We start from the raw sequence: 5,704 nt of genomic DNA on the forward strand, positions 1-5,704 counted from the left end.
TAACAGCCTAAAGGATTTCTTATGAAACATAATTATATTCACATGATAAACAAATACATTAATTATCAAACTTTACAAGTTTTACTGTACACTCAAAACATTATAATTTTAAGGAATTATTCTGCACCTCTATTTCCACACATACAGGTGGTAAAAAAATAATTCTGCCGATGTCACTAGAAGAATTTAAATGAAACTATTTGGATGCCTTATAACATCTCCTAATGTTTTGGTAATACCTTTAAACCTATTTTTGTACAGCAATAAGTGATACACATTTATTTTACTACCATACTTGCTGTTTATATTTCTATGGTAAAACAATCTCTGCAAATCTGCTAATGGTTTCCGCAATATTGCAAATGAATGGTTATAGATTTGTAAAAAGAGAAACCTCTTTTCTGTAGTACATTGAGTAATGATTGAACATGAGCAATATAGATTTTTTGGGGAGGCGATCTAAATGATTTCTGTTTTGCTTTTTTTTTTTTGCAATTTATTAATAATTATTGTTATGACTGCCACATAAACTCCATTAGCCACTGACACTGTGACACACTGTGTGTGTCTGTTTGTGTGTGTATATGTATCAGATCATTTGCAAATGTAGAAAAGCGTATTACAAATGGAGTTTTGTGGCAATCCACGGCTATTTTCGCACCCAGTTTCACTAGGGAACAGATGGATTTATGCATTTTGTAGGACCTGAAAGTCTTTGTATACCTTCATATGCTCTTCACGGACAAATAGGTGTCCGTATGAAAATCAATAAGCACCATGGGTCCACATTTTTATGTCTTGTTGTGGTTTTTAAAAAATGGCGAAGGTTTAATTCGACAATATTATGAAAGAGCGTCCAGTCTACAGTGAATAATACGTGAGTCGTGCAGATTTGTCTGCACCATTGCTGTGTTTCTTGCAATTGTGCTTTGTCTGCAGCAGCTATGAGGTGTAGCTCGGAGTATTCAATGGGACTGGAAGTCTACGTGATAGGGGGAACATCTGGAGTTAATTTGTGTGGAATGTGAGCTACATATTACAGATGTATCACGGTATGTGCTGATCTTCAATGAACAGAAGGCTTATTAGAGAATTTGTTGTCATCTCCTTCGTTTCTTTTGACATGATGGGCTGTCTTCTTATATAAGGGTCTCGTCATTGGGTCTAGGCCTTCGTCAGCTCTGCAGCTGAAAAAAGGTTCTGCTTCATCATCATCATCATCATCATCTATTTCTCCTTCTTGGACAATTGAAGACTTTGTGTCGCTTTTCAGATCAGGAGAGAACAGGTTGGTACTATTTGGTTATTTTATGGTTCTTGGCTAACTCCACCCTATATTTTTAATTTTGGGTGGAATTATCCTTTAAACAATTATTGCTTTGAAAAGCTAAGAAGCAGTTTTTCATTTGCTTTGATACGTTTGGCCTCTGGGGGGCGCTGTTCCATTGGTGACTAAGGCTGGGTACACACAACGCGGTTTGCAGACGATTATCGGGCAATCGCACAAGAAAACGACTGTTCGTACTGATTAGCGCATCAGTGTGCACGCTCAAATGATGGACGGTTATCATTCCAAAGCTCATCGATCGTTTCATTTGATTTTTAAACCAAACTTAAAATTTCGTTCAAGAATGGAACGATGCTGCTCCAGTGATTCACCCCAAGGTAGCCCACTATAGGACTGGCCCCAGCTCGCATTGGAATATGCCACGGGCAATCTTAGCGATGGATACAGGCAGGAAGCAGAGAGGGTGAACAATGACAACGTGCCCAGAGATTATCAGTATATAAAGTATCGGGGTGAGGATTACAGTCAGCAATGTCAAACATGGGAATGTTTTGTATGCAGGAAACTCAGTCACTTTAAGGTCAACTGTTGAGTTTGGAAAACTAGAACCTAAAGTCAAAAGTGCTGTAAAAGAGATGACAACACTTAAATGTATTGTGGCTGCTACTAGTGCTTCATGAATGATTGCATCGTGCAGTAAGTCTGGAGCCATGATAAAAGCTTCTTATACCTTAGTAAGACATCATCATCATCATCATTTATTTATATAGCACCAACATATTCCGTAGCGCTTTACAATTGGGGACAAACACAGCAAACTAATAAACAAACTGGGTAAAACAGACAAAGAGGTGAGAAGGACCTGCTCGCAAGCTTACAATCTGTTGGACAATGGGAGTTTGACACATGAGGTTAACTCTACATTTGCAGTCGGCCCAGCCAGGCTGCAAAGGTAAAAGTGACTCATAAGCTAAATGATCCTGTCACACAACAATGTTGGTCAAGGGATAGTTGTATAACAGGTGGTAATAGGGTAAGGTAGTGAGGTTAAGAGGGTGGTTGAGGAATATTATAAGCTTGTCTGAAGAGGTGGGTTTTCAGAGATTGCTTGAAAGCTTGTAGACCAGAGGAGAGTCTTAATGTGCGAGGGAGAGAATTCCATAGAGTGGGTGCAGTAAGACAGTAAAAGTTACTGTGGCTAATGGACAGGAGGGCGCTCCGAAGGACTATGGGAGGGGTACCTCACTGACCGGCCTCCCCACACTCACCAGAAAGATGCCAGTGAATAATGTACTCTACAGATGATGGGACTGAATACACAATCTGTAAGACACAAGCCGTCTTGGTTATTACCATTAATTTATTTTACGCGGCGCTGTAGAGAGAATATGTCATCTTTCATATCAGTCCCTGCCCCAAAGGAGCTTACAGTCTAACCCACCCCCATGGAGGGAGCAGTAACCACTCCTGAAACAACTACATTAAACTCAATAGAACCTCTGTTTAATACATAACAACTGCACTTATAAAACAACTTATAATAAACATGTAACGAGAGGTTCAATATTTGACAATTTGGGATTATGGACACATGAGAAGTTCTTATTGCCATCTACCCACCCTTTCAAAAAAAAAAAAAAACACAGTTCATAGTGTGTGTAGGTGACGGGTGTGTTGTAAATCTTATGCATACTTATCAATAGTCCCTATTTTCACAGGATAGTCCTGATTTTCAGTAGTCAAAAAGCTGAAGGCCAGCCATAAAAGTGTTATAATCTCATCCCACATGCTGTAGGGGACCGAGGTGTATTGGGTTGTGGTTTGGGTCTATCGGGTGGGGTTTTGTATAATAAACTCTAGAAGGAAGCTGAGAGCTAAATAAATAATAATTTAAAAGCTATATCAGACGTACAGGTCCAAACTGATAGCCGTGATCTAGTACAGCTCTAAACGACCTGTAGTTCTCTAGTTGTTGTGAAACTACAAGTCCCAGCAGTTGTCGGTTGGCTATCTGCAACCAAAGTATGCTGGGACTTGTAGTTTCACAGCCACAGGTCGGCCAGGGCTGCTGTTGATTGTAAGCTGTCACGTTCCTCAATTAGTCTTCTCCTGTGCATCACGTTACTGGGCTGTTTGGTTGTATATGTTTTCCAGATTCAGTGCTAATTAAATAGAATTCTTGTTCTCTTAGAACCAATCATTTTCGTGGAGTATCGTTTCACATCACTGCTTCCTTAATTGCATTTTGCACCATCTCGGCCGAGAGAAATTTATTGTTGCAATATTCTCCTTACCAGTAACTAAAGATTAATGTGTTTTCTCTGCATAATGTGCAGCCGGGAGCCGAGGGCTCCCAGTGAGGACCGTTCTCCTGGCTGAACGTCTACCACAGTTCTCTGCATTACAATAGCCCTAAGCCTGTCAAAGAAACGTTATTAAAAAAAGGGTCTCGCCTTTCAGCCCCGGCTGCTCCATAGGAATAAAAATGCAATACTGTGGGGATTGTCTTTTGTATTTAGTCATGTCATTTTGGCGATTTGCCTGCAGCTTAAAATGTGATGCCATCTGTTATACTAACTAATGGCTCTGGCTTTCCAATTTCTTTCCCAGTTTTATATATGTTTGTAAGAATCGTTTGCAGCTTCCATTACAATAAAAAGAAAAATCACACTGTAATTCTGTATTTAAATATATATATATATATATATATATATATATATATATATATACATACACACACACACACACACACACACACACACACACACACAGATCAGCCACAACATTAAAACCACCTGCCTAATATTGTGTAGGTCCCCCTAATGCCACCGACACAGCTCTGACCCATTGAGGCATGGACTCCACAAGACCTCTGAAGGTGTCCTGTGGTATCTGGCACCAAGACGTTAGCAGCAGATCTTCTGTAAGTTGTGAGGTGAGGCCTCCATGGCTCTGACTTGTTTTTCCAGCATATCCCAGAGATACTTGATCTGATTGAGATCTGGGGAATTTGGAGTTCAAGTCAACACCTTGAAGTCTCTGTCATGTTCATCAAACCATTGCTGTACATTTTTTGCAGTGTGACAGGGAGCATTATCCTGCTGAAAGAATAAGAATACCGTTACCATGAAGGGTGTACTTGTTCTGTGACAATGTTAAGGTAGGTGGTACGTGTCATAGTAACATCCACATGAGTGCATGGACCCAAGGTTTCCCAGCAGAACATTGCCCAGAGCATCACACTGCCTCCGCCGCCTTGTCTTCTTCCCATAGTGCATCCTGGTCCCATCTATTCCCCAGATAAACAACTCGCACGCACCCAGCTGTCCACAGGATGTAAAAGAAAATGTGATTCATCAGACCAGGCCACCTTCTTCCATTGCTCCATGGTCCAGTTCTGGCGCTCACGTGCCCAATGTAGTGGACTGGGGTCAGCATGTGTACTCTGACCGGTCTGCAGCTACACAGCCCCATACACAGCAAGCTGTGATGCACTGTGTGTTCTGACACCTTTATATCACAATAAGAAAAGAGAAACCAGAAGTTTATTCGAAAATGGTCCACTATGGACTCCCTTAAATTCTCTGTTCTATTGTGAGTATTATGGAACGTCTTCTTATATTAAAATTTAACCTTCATTAAATTATATTAAAATTAAAGTATTAGTAACCAGCAGAATGAAAATAAGCAAAAATGTGTATTTAAAATATCTGGATGCCCTTCAGTAGTCTCCTATATTATTTGAAGGTTTTATAATCAATATATTGCAATAATAATAATATATAATATTGCTATCCTGCTTAACTACTAATGACAGCTTGTCCTCTGATACTCCTCTGGCTTATACCTATATAGTGGTGGATTCCTCTTAGCATTCAAATATTACTCGATGATTGAAATTCCCCTATATAGAGATATAAACTGAAAATGAATACAACCTATATTGTGTATAATTGGATAGATGACATATAATATTCTCCCTGATCAGAATCTCTCTAATCCTATATAGTGCTGCAGCTGGAGAGAGCTTACTACCTGCCCGCTTTGGTCCGTTTGGTCCAAAAGGGTTTGCATTGAACAAGCACATTTTAGCGAAACGCGCGTCGTGGTTCTCGCCAGGTGCACCTTAGCCTCAGCTATCTTACAGGAGGTTACGATATAATCAATCTTAGCTCTAATCTTAACACTGAGGCTAAATGTCACTAGTTCTTGGGGAAGTGACAGGCTGCCCTCTCCTCCGTTGTAAATGGGAGACTGGTACAATTTAAAGGAAGCTAATAATCTCAGCCAAGTTGCTGAGATGACTTGCATTCACACATCTTAAACCATAATAATAATAACAATACAATTACTCATAATAGTAATGATAATAATATTATTATTATTTCAAAAGACTAGATAGAATATTAACTTGGC

The 5,704-nt window shown here is 39.7% G+C and overlaps 1 long non-coding RNA gene across 1 annotated transcript in view; it reads left to right on the forward strand.

The window, feature by feature from the left end:
* The first annotated feature begins 1,185 nt into the window (after positions 1-1,185).
* LOC142103447 (uncharacterized) overlaps positions 1,186-5,704 on the forward strand; it is a 13,485-nt gene continuing 8,966 nt past the window's right edge. The window contains exon 1 of the long non-coding RNA XR_012679356.1: positions 1,186-1,288. This is a non-coding gene — a long non-coding RNA (uncharacterized LOC142103447). The remainder of the gene's footprint in view (positions 1,289-5,704) is intronic.

Source organism: Mixophyes fleayi, chromosome 10, assembly GCF_038048845.1.
Source record: "Mixophyes fleayi isolate aMixFle1 chromosome 10, aMixFle1.hap1, whole genome shotgun sequence".
In the NCBI taxonomy this organism is placed as follows: domain Eukaryota; kingdom Metazoa; phylum Chordata; class Amphibia; order Anura; family Limnodynastidae; genus Mixophyes; species Mixophyes fleayi.